Below are 15,156 nucleotides of genomic sequence, written 5' to 3' on the forward strand. Positions count from 1 at the left end.
CAGTTGAAGAGGCTGCTGAAGATGATGAAGAGACTGAAGAGGAGGATCTTGACCAATATCAGCTCTCTCGGAGGACACCTGGATCCACTTAGTTCATCATTTAGGACATTTGCATGTTGTCTGTCTCGTTTATGTGTTTGTGGTATTCAACAATGAATATGTAATGTAATGGATATTTTAAGTTTCTTTTGGTATGTTTTTGATGAATGTTTAAGTTATGTTTTGATGGATGTTTAAGCACTGTCTTGATGGATGTTTGTTTGTCTATTCTAATTGTGTGAATATAATGAATTTTTTTTTTTGGTTTTCATTGATGAATGTATTTGTGGATGTGTTGATGTGTTGATGTAATTGGTTGCCCTTTGTGATGACAAAAAGGGGGAGAATGGAAATGATATACTAATTGATTGATATGTTGGATTTGATGAGGATTTGATGATGTTGGATATGTTGAATTGATTGATGGTTTAATTAAATTTGGATTTTGCTGATGGATTGAATTGGTGATATGTTGGTTGTGAGTTGCTTAATTGTCATGTTTTTGGATAATTGTCTAAACTCGGTTGGGCAGTCTAGTGAGGGGGAGGTTTTCAAACTTTTTATGATTCACTAAGGCAGGGGGAGTTCTTGTCTATTTTGAAAGGGGGAGTTTTCATTGCAATCATCAAATTTCATTTCAAACTTTTGTTTTGTCATCATCAAAAAGGGGGAGAATGTTATTCTTGGTTTTGATGATCACAAAAGTTCGTTTATACAGACCAAGAAAGTGAACACTTTGATCAGGCCTGATGGAACAAGGAAAGCATATGTCTGATTGACTCCAGTCTACGATGCTTTGGATGTGGCAAACAAGATTGAAATAATATAAATGAATTTAGTAATTGTTTTGTTCCGATCAAAGATACTGTCTTTTAAGTGTGTCTTGTGTGTCATTCTTGGCACTTTGAAATGTTTATCTAACCTTCTTCGAAAACAAGTGTTTTTGTCTATCCAAGAATCAGGTTCGAATATGTCATCAAAAGCAAAACAACCAAAATGTGAAGCAAAAACAGGACAATCAGGTCGGACGGCCGAAAGGAATCTGTCGGACGTCCGAAAGGATGAAGAACATCAGGAAGGAAGCTCTGTCGGACGCTCATATGGGAGCATCGGACGTCCGGAAGGATCGGACGCACACCTCGGACGCATATCAACCAGATCGGACGTCCGAAAAATTCCAAGATAACTTGCTAGCTCTCGGCCCAAGGTCGGACGCTGTGCTGTCGGACGACAAAAAACTCATCGGACGTCCGAACCTCAACATGGCTATCATCGGACGATTGGTTCGGACGATGATTCGATCGTCGGACGTCCGACAGCCCCAACGGCTAGTTGACTCTTCAGCTGCCTTCTATCCGTTGGAAGCATTGATGAAGCCCATTTCTGGTTCCCTTTAAAATTAAACTGGTCTGAACGAAGTAGGAACTTTTGCACACTTTGTTTACAAGTTCTCAAGAGATATTTTAGCTAGAAAATAGTCTCCAAAGCAGATTTGTATTAAAGTGGTGTGAATTTCTGTTGAGCATTTCTTTTGTGGTTGAAAGGATCTTTAGTGTAGCTTTGTTGAGGGTTTTCTGAGTGATTGTAAAACTTCCTAGCTTGACTAAGTGAGGCTTAGGGCGAGGAGGAAGTGCTCCCTCCATTGTACATCTAGTTGATCTTCTTTCATCAAAGAGAAGTTGCTCTTCCTAGTGTTTGGTCTTCAAGTTTGAGGATAGCTTGGTAGACACCTGGTTTGATTCCCTATTTTACTTTTCTGTTTAATAAAATTCTCATTGCTTTTCTATACTTATTTTTCTGATCAATATTGCTCCTGTCTTCTAATCTACTTGGTTAATCATTACTAGAAAAGAAGGTAAATTTTTTATTAAAGAAAAAGTGCATAAATTTGGTTAGGATTTTAATCAACCCAATTCACCCCCCCTCTTGGTTGTCTTTGGGACTTACATCAACCACCACCAATCACTAATTGAACATTATCAAGATCAAAGGAAAGGTTCCTTAGTCACTTACCTTACAAACCCAAGAAAAGACCTAACTTAGCACCTTTGCTTCTCAAACCACTTCACTACACACCTTAATACTACCAAGAGAAAGGTTTTTATGGAGCAAATCCAAGTTTAATCGGTTAAATTGTTTGATTGAAGCAAGAAATGAAGAAGTAAGATGAAAGCTTTCCTTTCTTCCTTTCTTGAGAGAGGTTCGGCCATGAAGCTTGGAAATGGAGCAAATTTTTGGTAAAGTTTTAGTTTATTAAGTCAAATGGTAAGACATGGCATAAAAGTCAAAAATTCCACCCAATGGCCAAGCGACACTTGTCACTTAAATAATGAATCTCTATCTCTTTGTTCCCTCTCACACCAATCCATAAATATCTCTTAACACCTTGTAGAAAAATATCACTTAGCACAAAACTCCAACAAGTTATCAAAAATATATTACATTTACCGCACTTGCGGGTCCCACGTTCAAAATACGCTCTTAATTTCTCAAAAACTAACCGATACTAGAAAAATCATTTTAAAACTATCTTTGCTCATAAACTTTATCTGGGGAATTTTTCTAATCAAGAAAATGTAGAAAAGGCGGGCGATTAAATAAATAAACCCTAGAAAATTAGAAAATTTTCGGGTTCTCAAACTCATTTTTTTCCGGGGCGTCACAATCTCCCCTCCTTAAAAGAATGTCGTCGTCGACATTCCCTCTTGTACCAATCAAGTCAAGACATCCCGCAAGAATCACTACTATTGCAAACCAAACCCACAGTCCGGCATCCTAAACTTCAAGTCTAGGATACACTATAGAGATCTGAAACCTAAGCTCTGATACCATCTGTGACGACCCCACCTCCCCCTAAGGCGTACCAGAGGGTTTGGCGGACCGCCTGCCCAGCTCTCGCCAGGACTCACTCACTAAAATCATGTGCACACACCCCAAGCACCATTAATAATATCCGCAATCCCAGCTTATAATTTACATTGATAGAAACCAAAGTACAAAGTCTTGATATACTTAAACTAGTTCAAAATATATACAATCCAAGTACAAATGTTCCATTCGAGGAATAGCGCGAGTACAAAACCAAAATTCAAAACACAGTCTAAAGTAACTAGACTACGCTAGCCTTTACATCTCTTATGCCTCGCTCGTACCCCCTGTAAGGAGAACAAATAACGTGGTATGAGCTAAAAGCCCAGTGAGGTTCCAAATAGCAAATTGACCATTATTTATAAATACAAGTTTTCGATTTAGCAAGGTAACGAGCATGAAGAGTTCATAAAAGTGAGCAATAACACTTCAAGTAGCAATCTCAAAATGAGCGAGTATAAAAATTTTTCATAAGAAACAATCATCCAATAAACAATAATCATTTCAAGCATAAGGATACGGATAGCTCTCAGGAGCCAACTTCCATTCATCATCAGGAGCTTGATCACGTAGTAGTTGACACTCCGTCAACTTTCAAGTAAAGAAACCGATCCAGTAGAACACCACTTAAACGACTCTCCGTCCACCGTTCAACCCCCAACTGGGCCCAAAATCCTCAAGAACACGGGTGGTAATACTCGAGTATACCGATTAGTCGAGGAGATATCACTCCACTCGACAATACAAGAGACCCAGGGTTCGTTACCCAATCGACCAAGCCCTTGCCGGCTCGACTAGAGTAACTCGCCACAGGGTTTCTGGAATTCCAGGAAGTGCGCGCATCATAAACAAGTATATCAAGTCAATTGCAACAATAAACAAGTATATCACGTAAGGGCAAGTGTGATAAAGTACACTCTTGCCCTAACAATTCACGCATGTGGCATGTAATCATATTGGCACGTATCAAGTACAAGTATCAAGTTCAATTCAGTATTTGAAAGCACTCACCAAAAGATATAGTGCCTTTACTGGTCACTTTCAGGTTATATTCCGAGTTCGGAGTCCAAATCTGCGATAAAACTCAGTTTGAGAACTTTGAAACATGACTAGAGTTCGAAACTTAGACGTTTCGTTCAATAAAATCAAGAATTTGAAATTCACTCGGATAGTAGTCGTGAAACACTTGCTCACTTTTTTAAACGGTAAAACTTTGTAACATTTATACTTGAAAATGCCATACGAGTCGAAAGTACAAGAGAAACATATTCCAAATAGTCATTATTACATTTCTCAAGGGTACAAGCTCGGCCAAGTCCTTCCTTATATACCTCGGAACAAGAATACTCAAGTACCCTAGATGGTTCAAGCAGTAATCACTCTTAACCCTTACTCAAGTTGCAAGTAGTTCTCTAGTTTTCGAGCGTAAATTTGGGCAGCATGCCCTTTGTGTTTACCTAATTTTCCAGCCTTTTAGGCTTCATTGTTTTTCTCAAACACAACCCAACATTATACATCTCAGCCATTCATGTCAAGAGCCGTTCCATAGGCTCACAATATCATAATAATAAGATTCACAACAGTAGCAAGTACAGAAGTTCAATGTGGCACAAAACAGATTTGACGTACAAATACGGAAATGACATATCCGAGGCTACGCTTATCGGATTGAGGCGTAACCTATGCCGTTTCGAAGCTAAGACACAGAGCTACAATGTTCATGAAGGTCACTTAGTCCAGTTTCTAATGTAAATTGGTCAAATTCTCCAATTACCAAACCAGAAATCAATTCACCGGCTGTTTAAATGCAGAACACTGTAACGGACATAACTCAGTGTACACAAGTCCGAATCAGGTGTTCTTAGAGGTATTTTAAAGATACTTCAGAGCACTACAACTTTCATGTTTTGGTCCAGAGCTAAATCAGAATGGATCCTGGTCAAAAATCGTAATAAACTGGACTGAACTGAAGAAACGGACTACTGGGAAATTCTTAAAGCAGTAGGGGTATTTTGGACTTTTCACGTTCTGCGTTGCTCCGATTGAGCTGAAATTTTGTAGGCACCTATAAAACACCATTCTCTACAACTTTCCTTCTTTGACCAAAGGCCAATTCGGCCTCTAAAATACAGATACAATTTCGGACAGAATGCTTGGGAAATTTTCCAGAAATCTGGAATTTTTAGCTCTAAGTGTAGTTTCCTCAAATTTCTGGTTCCAATCACCACTAAACAACCTTATATAACTTTAATTGCAACATTCATGCATCATACATCAACTTGAGCAGAAAATCAGGAACCCTAGTTCATCAAATAAATTGGGGAAAACTACTAAAACATGCTCATCATCCATAATCTCACCATAAAATCAAGTTACTAGGCTTAATATAACAAGATTAGAAGTAAAACTTGGAGAGATAAACTCTCTTACCTTGAATAAAAGTCACCAAGAGTAGCACAAGCTCTCCCCTTCAAGAATCACTGTGACGACCCCACCTCCCCCTAAGGCGTACCAAAGGGTTCGGCGGAGCGCCTGCCCAGCTCTCGCCAGGACTCACTCACTATCTCAATCGAGTCATGTACACACATCCATGAACCATAAATAATATCCGCAATTCAAGCTTATAATTTACATTGATAGAAATCGAGGTACAAAGCCTTGTCGCGCCCCATTTTTGATGAAATAAATAAATGGTTTTAAAAATGTATTCTTGTGATTGAATTTGTGATTGGAAAATGAATTGTGATTTAAAAGAAAAATGGGTCTAAATGGGGGTTTGAGAATGCGACGATTTGACCCAAAATTATAGTTTAAAAAGGGTTTTTTTTTTTTTTTGAAAACAAAATACGGAGTCGCCACTTGGTAATGAGTTAAGGTGTACCAAGTCACCAAAAAATGAATTTTTAAGAAAAATAGGAAAAAAGTAGTGAGAAACCCTTTTTAAACGACTCCTAGCCCACGTAAACCAAAGAAAAAGGTTCGGGAGTCACATTTGACAAAGGGGAAGGCAAGGATAAAATCCAAGGCACCCCTTTGACCTAGCCAAGGCTAGTTGCATGATTTAATCAAAGATTTTCTTGTTTTAATCAAAGAATTTATTACATTTGGATGCACTACATGAATGCAAAATGAAGAAAAAATGCAAACCTAAATTCTAAAATGTCTCTTGCAAGGTTTTTGGTCCCAACCACATGAATTGTAGCGGCCAATAAAGGAAAACCTTATAGAGGTCGATTAATGCAAATGATGGCTAAAGTGCAAGTGTGCAAGTGTATAAAAAGGTGAACGTGTGAAATTGTATGAAAAATCCAAGTGTTTGTGTGCAAGTGTATGAAAAGGTGCATGTGTGAAATTGTATGAAAAATCTAAGTGTTTGTGTGAAAATAGAATAATAGATATATAAGGTAAAGTGGAATTCCATTTGTGAGGTGAAAATGAGCGCGTGATAGGAAAAATGTAGTGAGAAAGTATGGTTTGAGAAATGTGAAAAAATGTGGTTAAAAGAGTATGTGGGTGATAAAAAATGAAAGTATGACCCTAGAGGAATGCAACAAGTCGGGTACGGGGGTTGACTCCTAACTTTTCGACTTCTATTTTCCCTTTGATTAGAAGGCAAAACTAGCGTGCTAAGGCTATTGAGTAGCCACACTCGCTCGTTTTCCTTATCGGAGGGGGACACTCAAGCAAAATGAACCCTATAGCTAGCATGAGATGCAAAACCTTAAGTGAGGGGAAAGGGATTCGAGGAACATGCCCAATGATAAAACTAAAGAAAATGCGTGATATGTGGTGAACAAGCAAATGATGCACTAATGAAAAGAAAGGAAAAAGCCTATTGGGTCTAGCGTTGGACTAGCCCTTTCTATGGATTTCTACTAGCATTGGACTAGTGGAAACGGAACAATGAACCACAACTAGCGTTGGACTAGTGTGGTGACGAGAAAGGGGGCCACAACTAGCATTGGACTAGTGTGGTGACGTCCATTCATTCATCACATTCATTCATGACTATAAAAAGCGAGTAGACATGCGAATCACTTATAAACACGTAGCACATAACACTTAGCATGCTTGACTAGATGCAAAGACCTAATAAAGCGATTAAACACGTAGCAACGAAAGCAAGCAATGAACTTATTACATTTGCTAACTAAAACAAAGGGGGGGAAAGGGAAATTGGACAAGAAAGCTCGCCAAGCCCTATCTATTACAAGCCAAGAGGTGTACACATACCCCATAAAGAATAACTTAAATAAAAAAACAAAAGTAAATGACATAAATAAAAGAAATTAAGGAAAGGCTAAGAAAGCAAAGTAGACATGTATTTCTCACGTAGCACGTTGGTTCACATAAGAGTGACGGAAAAAAAATAAAAGAAATTATACCTTCCTTGAAATGAAGCTCTAATAGTGTGAAGTCAACTTATTTATCCTCCAAAAATAAAAAAAATGGTCAAAGTACCAATTTATTTGACAAATAATCACAAAGGATAAAAAATAAACAGGAAATTGAATCAATTAAATCATATAATCAACCCACATTCAAAAGGTCAAAAGAATAAGAGACTTGATTGCAAACATTAACAAAGTTGTGGGGTCGAAATTAAAGAAAAATAAAGTTCAGGGACCTATTTGCAATTAAGTTTAGGGACCCAATTGAAAGAAGTTGAAAATGTCCAGGGCCACAGTACAATTAAGGAGAAATTCAGGGACTGATTTGCAAATATGGTCACCAGATTCTTAGTCAGATAGACCATTGGGCCTTTGTATTTATTTCCGTGGGCTAAGACTTCCCAAGCCCAACCGAAAAACCCAGGGTAAATGAAGTGGGCCAGTCTATTATTTTGACACAAAGATTAATCAACAAAAACGGTGGACTTCTCCCTTCTAACCCAAACCAAAGCCCAAAAGAATAATAAACTAAACCCAAATCAAAACAGATAGACTCACCATCAAAACCCAATCAAAAAAGTGTTAGATGTCAATCTTCTAGGCCCAAATCAAAACCCAAAAAGCAAGTCAACAACCCATTTCTAAAACCCAAACAAAATAACCTCTTAATCCACAACACTTATTTCACTAAACCCAACAAGATGAACAAATCAATTAAAATTATTAAGCCACAATTATGACCCATAAACAAGAACTAATCAAGCCCAAAAGGCTACTTAAGAAAATGAGATGATGATTAAAATTCAAAAGGATGAGGTAAGTTCAACCTTTCTAATCTTTGGGTCATATCAGAATGAGGGGAGAACTTGAGGGGTTCAAATGCAACAAAACAGGGATCTAATTGAAGGAATTACAATAGTTTCGGGGGGCAAATTTTGAAGTTCTAACAACTTTGGGGTTATATCACAGTGGAAGCAAAAACGGAGGGGCTGAGAATGTAATTTTAGACAATTGATTGTCTTCTGCAACGAGCTTGATATCAGTTCAGCATTTTAGCTCCCTTTTTGGGCAGCCATACCAGGAAATCTGGTTTTAATTGCAATCAGTCCCAACATGTAACAGAATTCGCCCAAGCGAAAGCTTCATCTCCAAATATTAATTCGGAGTAGAACAGAAAAACAGAAAATGCAAAACACCAATTCATCAGAGTTTCTCAAATGCAAAGAATTGAACCTGCTAGCATGTCCAGTTTCTTCACGCAAAAATTGCAGACAAGTTATCTTTCAATTAAGAATCTTAGTTGGGCATTTCATCGAACAGGTCAGGAGCATTAAAACTTTCATTAATTCTCGCTCAAATTCAAGTTAATCAGCCCCCAAAATTATTCAATCAACAACAGATTTTAGCCCAATTAAACCATAAAGCATGTGCAATTAAAAAATTACAAACAATCCACAGAAAAATTGCAATTTCAAATTCACAAAAGACATGTTTCGGGATTCCAGCGTTTACATTCGACGAAGAAAGAAAACTGACATTCAAAAAGGAAGGAAATGGCTTACTGTGTTCTTGCTTGGAGAAAATCTGCCGGTGATAATGGTGGGTTCGGCGAGGTGGTAGCGGCATGAGCAGCGGCAGCTCTGTGTTTTCCTTTCCAGCCGCAAGCTGCAACCGTTGCCCAGATTTCCCCATCACCCTTTCTGCCTCGTTTCTGAATCCCTCTTTATCTCCATCGCCTCTCCTGCCGCCGCAGCCTCATAGTTTTTCCTCTTTTCGTTTTGCCATCCCCACCACCGAAATGCTCTCGGTCCTTGCTGTTTTTCCTTTTGGCTCTCAAGACGAAACTCCCCTCTCTCGGCCTTCATTTGCCCTCCTCTGTTTTTCTCTGGCCCTTAGCCGACTTCCCTTAGTTCTCCGTAGGATCTTTCTTGCCCTTTTTTTTTTTTTTGCTTTTTTTTGTTGCTTAGCTCGCTGCCCTTTCAATTCTTGTTACTCTCTTTTCCTTCTTCCCCGATAGTTTTTTTTCTTTTGATCCCTCCCAGCCGACCTCCTTCCACTGGCTTTCCTTCCGGATTTCTATCCGCCGCCCCTGTTTTCTCATTTTTGTTGTTCCTGCTTGTTTCCCTTGCGTTTCTCTCAACTCTCTCTCCAAACTCAGCCGTCTCTCGCAAATTTCCCCCAAATTTTCAGATTCAATCCCCTCCCTTTGTTCTTGCTCTCTTTTTTCAGCCGCCAAGCTTCCCCCGAGTTCTCAAGTTTTTTCCTGCTTTTTCTCTCTTCTGTTGTCCGGCCCAGCTCCTCCTCTGTTTTCCTTTTTCGGCTATACCACCGTCCGCCGCCCGTTCTTTCTCTGTTTTCTTTTGTTTCTTTTTGTTGTTTTCACTCTCTCTCGCTCGTCTTTCTCTTCCCGAAAAACTCCCCCAACTTCAGATTTTTCCTCTGTTCTTTAGCCGATCCCCTCTGCCGTTCTTTTCTTTTCTTTCATTGTTGACTCCCGCAAACCCCTCAGCCGCCACTCTATTTTCTTCTCTCTGTTTTTTTTTTTAGCCGTCCGCCCTCTTCCCCGTTTTTTCATTCAGCCCCCTTAGATTTTCTTTTTCGGCTGCTGCCAAATGCCACCTCCTATACACTTGTCTCATACTTCCTTTGACACTCGTCTAATGATCATTTTGTACACTTGTTCAACATGCACACTTCCACCTATTCCACATTGTTTTGTATTTTTGTATTTTTCATTTTCCTCTTTTTTTTTTTTTTTTTTGAAAATTAGGATGAAGGCAAAAATAAATAGATAATAAAATAAAATGAACTAGAACAAAAAATAAAATAAAATAAAAATAAAAACTCTAGAATTGAAAACAATAAAGCAAAAATTAAATTAATTAAACAAATAAAGTTAAAAATCAAAAATTTGGTGTCTACAGTTTGCCCCTCTTTGTCTGAGTTTTGGAAAAACTTGAAACAAAGAAGTAGACACCAAATACCTACCTGCTTTATTTGGTGGCGAACGTCACGAACGGTGGACGTTTTAGAAACGGGGACTGACCCCTTTTGACAAAGCTTAAAATGGAATTGACTCAGACAGGAAATTTAAAACGGGACTGACCCGAACAGGAATTTAAAAACGGGACTGACCCGAACAGGATTTGAAATCATGGGACTGATGCGAACAAAATGTAAAATCATGGGATAGACCCACGGGATAGAAATGGGATAGAAATGTAAAATCATGGACAGAAATTTAAGTGTGATAGACCCGGACTGAAATTTAAATGGGATAGACCCAGACAGAAATGTAAAACGGGACTGATCCGAACAGAAAAATTAAAATTGGGACTGACTAGAGAAGGAAATTCAAATCATGGGACTGGCCCGAACAAGCTTTAATTGCGGGACTGACTCGAATAAGCTTTGAATCGCGGGACTGACCCGAATAAACTTTGAATTGCGGGACTGACCCGAATAAGCTTTTGAATCGTGGGACTGACCCGAAAATGCTTTTGATCGTGGGACTGACCCGAATAAGATTTTAATCGCGGGACTGACCCGAATAAACTTTGAATCGTGGGATTGACCCGAATAAGCTTTTGATCATGGGACTGACCCGAAAATGCTTTTGATCGTGGGACTGACCCGAATAAGATCTTAATCGCGGGACTGACCCGAACAGGCTCTGAATCGCGGGACTGACCCGAATAAACTTTGAATCGTGGGATTGACCCGAATAAGCTTTTGATCATGGGACTGACCCGAAAATGCTTTTGATCGTGGGACTGACCCGAAAACTGATCTTTAATCGACTGGGACTGACCCGAAAGACTGACCCGAACAGGCTTTGAATTGTGGGACTGGCCCGCATAAGCTTTGAATCGTGGGCTCTGAATCGCGGGACTGACCCGAATAAACTTTGAATCGTGGGATTGACCCGAATAAGCTTTTGATCATGGGACTGACCCGAAAATGCTTTGAATCATGGGACTGACCCGAAAATGCCTTGATAATCGGTCAGTGGGATTAAGCCCAAACCTGCCGTGATGAAACTTGATTTGATTTTGATTTTGATTCTTTTCTTTTCTTTTCTTTCTGATTTTTTCTGATTTTTTTTATTTTTTTCTGATTTTTTTTTATTTTGATTTTTTTTTATTTTGATTTTTTTTGATTTTTTTTGATTTTTTGATTTTTTGATTTTTGAAAAACCTCCCAAAATAATTTGCCCCAGTATGATGAATTGATCAGTGGGATTACACCCAAACCTGCCTTGGTTGCACTGGCGGCACAAGTTTCAGACTCAATAGGATGTCGGCGGCACAAAGTCCAGGCCCGACGTGATTTTTGGAGGGTTGGCGGCACGAAATCCAGGCCCAATGTGATATTTGTGAATGGCCAGTGGGATAAGACCCAATCCTGCCTCCAATTGGTCAAGAAATTAAGTGTGATTGTCAAGAAACAAGAAATTTGATTTTCCAAGAAACAAGAATTTGAACTTGATTTTTGATTTTTTTGAATTTTGAATTTTTCAGATTTTTCGAGAGAATCTTTTCCAAAATAATTTGCCCTCAGTGTAGGGTCCTTTTTCCCTTCTTTCTTTTCTTTCTTCGGCGTCGGCTTTCCACATCGCCAGATGCTCCTTCGTCGATTTCAACTATGAATACCTGCACAGGGGCTTACCAAAATATGACATGCACTTGAATTTCATGAAAAGAAACAGCGTGTTTGATTTGAAAAATGCATTATTTGATTCTTGGACGAAATCCTCAAATGAACTATAAAAATTTTGCCCCAGTGTGGGCTTATTCTGTGAAATCCCATGAATAAAAATTTTCCCCAGTGTGGGCCCATTTGATTGTAAAAATTGGTTTGGATGCTTTTCCATTTATTTGCACAGGGTAAGCAATTGCTTTTCCTAACATGAAGAAAATTGAATGTCTTGCTTAAACTGATATAGCACATTCCATGATGAATTTCTCAAAATAATGCCAAATTACGAAAGATTTCTTCCCCACTTTAGCATCAATGCTTTAGGTAATGGGTCACTATTTCTTGTTGGTTCATCTGTCAGGACCAATCAAGTGATCTGATTTTTTTGAGGGGGTTAAGGGAAATGAGAAGACGAGATTTGTTTGGTTCTTGTGCCCAAATTTGTAATTCCTTCAATGCCACATCTTAGTGAAAGCAAAGAGTTTGTCACCCTTATTTTCAAGAAAACTTAATCAACATACAAGCTTTCTAGGCATGCAACGTATGGGCAGAAGTGATAGCTAAACATGTGGAAAACAGGTTATAGCCTCATGATCACAAATGATTTGATGAATTTCTTATAAGCATGATCCTCATTTTGGATTGTCATGAAAGAATAAGTCAACGATGGACTTTATTAGCTTGTAATTTGGCTTGAAAACGATAGCTAAAGAATAAAACTTTCAAGGACATTGCACCAAAGATCGCATTTTTTCAAAATTGCCCCTATTCTGAACTCAAAGATCTCAGAATTTGTTTGGATTTTCTCATCATTCCCCAAGGACTTCTACGTCGAATTTTTCTGCATCTTCTTGCATTTACTTTTCTTGCATTGCTTTTTTGCCTCTTTTCCTTTCCCTCAATTTGGTGGGTTTTCACATGGTGAGTAGCGTCATCCCCATACTCAAGCAATTCAGAAATACAGCTAAAATTTTCCGGCATCAGAAATTTTCTTGACAGGCCATTGCAAAGAACAGAAGTCAGGACTTTCAGCTTTTGTAATGGGGTCTGGTGGGGTGTTTAGAAAAGTTAAGGCTTGAAGGCAGATTTCAAGAATGGTTTAAAGAATCTGAGATCGCATTGTTGTGCCAACCCTATTTTAGGGTTAAATCAGAATTTGCCCCAGTTTATGCTCAATTGAGGCTTTTTCTTTTTCATTTTCTTTCTTCTTTCGATTTTTCGGCCTTCAGCCATTTTTTGAAACTTTCACAAAAATTTGCCCCAGTTTATTTTTGAACTGAGGTTCTCTTTCCTTCTTTTGCTTCTGATTTGGTGACTTTTCACTTTTTCATTTCTTGAAGTTTTCCTTTTCAACTCCAACTTGCCCCAGTGTGGGGTTTGCGATTCTCAGGGGTTGCCAAACGAAGTATTTTATTCTGAAGGCTCAAAAGGGATAACTAAGGATAGAATGTTCGCTTGGAAAAGAAGAGGGCCTGACCTTTATCCCGTTCTTTACATTAACTCTGAAAGGAAACTTTCATTAATGACGAAATTTCTCGCATGTATTTGAATTAATTGACTGAGGAAGATGCCTGTGAAGCATAGATGATCCGCCAGATGAAATTCTTCCTTTTCTTTTTTCAACATTGGAACCCAAGTGGAATCAAATTTCCAATTTGCGGTTCTCTCCCTTTTAGCCTTAGCATTTTGGCTTTTCTCTCTCTTTTGAAAAATTCTCCAATCTTCTTCCCCAGTGTGGGGGGCAATCATAAGTGCTTTGAAAAGAACCAGCAATTTTGGCTCAAATGAGGATGCAAGGGATAAAGCAGTGTTTAAATGGTAGAAACGATGGCCAAAGCATCATTCTTACGCTTCATGACAAACCAAAGTAAAGAAATGCTCATTGAGAATCCATTCCCCCTTTTGATATTCAAAAATTTTTCCCATGTAGGGTTGTGATCATCAAGGCGCTTATTTGAAACGAAGTTATTCTTTTAAAGGCTCAAACGGGAGAGCAAATGATAAAATCTGTATGGGTCGAATGCTCAAAGTATCATTCCAAATTTTCAAAACAAATAAGAATAATGCACCCTTTCGCTTTCACTTAGATGTGATTTGAGTCTAATTAGACACTATGGACATTTTTCCAAGTAAAGGTTGCCCCAATGGGGTCAATAGAAGTGGCAAAACATGAATTGTTCAGCGAAGGAGAAAAGGTATCTCATTGGGCCTTTTGAAGGACCCCTCTTATTTTTGAGCACTTTTATTGTACAGCTCGGATCACCAACCTGGTATGCATGAAGATTTTAGAGAGTATACACTTGTGAATCCTCAGACTGAGGTTGGAAAAAATCTCAATTTGGTTTTATTTCTCAAAATTCATCATGAACTCTCCAATGAGTAAGAATAAAGAATGAAATGTACATGAATATAAAAAAAACAATAATTGTCCAAAAATTTTTATTGCTGAAAAAATTTGAAACAAATTTTCTCGTTCAATTATGATACAAATGAGAAGAAAAAAACTTCTAAAGAGCTCCACATATATACTTTTTTGTCTCCCTTTCTTTTAGAGCAAAAATGTATTAACACATCAAATAAACAGAATTTTCCTTTGAAAAACAATTATAAAGCCTCTCAGAGATTTTGGCCTAGAGCCTTCAGATGAATCTTTCATGTCTCCGTGGCAAGATCTACCCAAGAATCAAATAATACTTGTAACCTTCAAACTTTATTGGACCAAAATTATCATCAGATATAGAAGAATGTTTTCGCCTTATTGAAACATTTTATGAATGCAGGGGAGGGGAAAACAAAAGAAAAATACCCCGAGTTAGTAGGCAAAACTGCAAAATCGGTATGCATGTCCTATGGGGGAGCCCTTTTATGCCAAGGGTAGGCCTAGCATGAAAATGCAATCCTCTAGGGTAGGCACTATACCATACCTGATGGATCCGATCAACTTGTTGAGTGAAAAATAATTTGAAAAATTTGGCCCATTGGAATGAGAAAAGACGTTGGTCAAAATGAGGATCTCGTCCGAAGGGATTGATTACTTTTGATCGATACAAGAACTTGCAAAAACGCACGGATTTGACCTTAACGAACTTCCTATCGAAGAAATTGGAATTCGTTGACCAAATTTTTCAGTGAAGCACGGGTCAAAACCCTAACTGATCAA

The 15,156-nt window shown here is 38.4% G+C and overlaps 1 long non-coding RNA gene across 1 annotated transcript; it reads right to left on the minus strand.

Annotated features, from left to right (window-relative positions):
* Positions 1-2,986: 2,986 nt before the first annotated feature.
* LOC140008070 (uncharacterized) lies at positions 2,987-4,090 on the minus strand. The gene is made up of 2 exons (XR_011815484.1): positions 3,919-4,090; positions 2,987-3,194 (listed from the first exon to the last, which is right to left on the minus strand). It is a non-coding gene; the product is annotated as an uncharacterized lncRNA (long non-coding RNA).
* Between the last annotated feature and the right edge of the window lie 11,066 nt (positions 4,091-15,156).

The sequence above is a fragment of the Coffea arabica genome, chromosome 6c (genome assembly GCF_036785885.1).
Source record: "Coffea arabica cultivar ET-39 chromosome 6c, Coffea Arabica ET-39 HiFi, whole genome shotgun sequence".
Taxonomy (NCBI): domain Eukaryota; kingdom Viridiplantae; phylum Streptophyta; class Magnoliopsida; order Gentianales; family Rubiaceae; genus Coffea; species Coffea arabica.